We start from the raw sequence: 1212 nt of genomic DNA on the forward strand, positions 1-1212 counted from the left end.
CATTATATCGAACAATTGATGTGCCGTTAAACATATACACCAAATCTAACCATATGAAACCATAATCTACCCTTTTAATTTCTACATCAATTTTATCAATCCTAGCATTCTAAACATGAAATATATCATACTTATAACAATATCAATCCGTAAACTTAGACATAACATCATTTATAAACCGGTCTAAAAAAATGCTAATGTAACACCCTAATAAAAGTGAATGAAATTTATACCTTTATGAAGGGTTCGAAGAGTGRATTCYGMATATATAATYGTTACTTCGATTGCTTCAACGATTTGAGAAATATTTTAGAGAAAAGAAAAGAATGAAAGAGAGAGAGAGAGAGAGGGGCGGTGAGATGAAAAGAAGAAGCCGACGTTGGATTTGCTTTTTTTTTTCCTTCATATAATATATATATATATATATATATATATATAATTATTAACCGTTTAGAAGTTTGACGGTTTTAACCCCTTAATAATTACCGACCGTTATGTATGTACGGTACAATTTGGGTAAGTTAACGAGAATGTTTTTAAAACTCGAGTCTTACAAAATAGATCAAATTCCAAGATTTTATGAATTTTGATAAGAACAAAAGTTTTTCTAAAAATCCTAAATTTTCTTCAAATCTTTAATATTTATGATCAAAACACAAAATCGAAAGAATAACAATGATTCACGATGTAAAAACATACACAATGATCATCATTTTAACAATCAAACACTCCAAAATGAAAGATTTGAGAAGAATTTTATGAAAAATGTGAAGAACATTCAAGAACACTTTGATGAATCTTCAAGAAAAAACACGAATTCCAGATAAAATGTGCAACTATGTATAATTTCTTCAATCAAATTCATTGCATCAAGCTCTGATACCAATTGTGTGTCTCCAAATCTTCAATCAATCTTCAATCTTCATTCAAAAACTCTATAAATGGCAATATTTAAGATATGAACTTTGAGAGAAAAAGTCAAATGGTCAATATATGTATTATTTCACTAAAGCTCAATATTACAAGTAATGGCTCAATTAAGCTCCTCTTCTAACACTACAACACACTAATCAAGACCTATTTATAGGTCAACTCAAAATACAAAAGTCAAAGTCAAATACAAGAAATACAAAGTCAAACTTTCAAGAATGAATACAATTAATCTCTAAAATTCAATTCTAACACCATCCCCCAGTATTCCACCAACCAGCA

The sequence above is a fragment of the Cynara cardunculus genome, assembly GCF_001531365.2.
Source record: "Cynara cardunculus var. scolymus isolate 2C chromosome LG 9, CcrdV1, whole genome shotgun sequence".
NCBI classification, from domain to species: domain Eukaryota; kingdom Viridiplantae; phylum Streptophyta; class Magnoliopsida; order Asterales; family Asteraceae; genus Cynara; species Cynara cardunculus.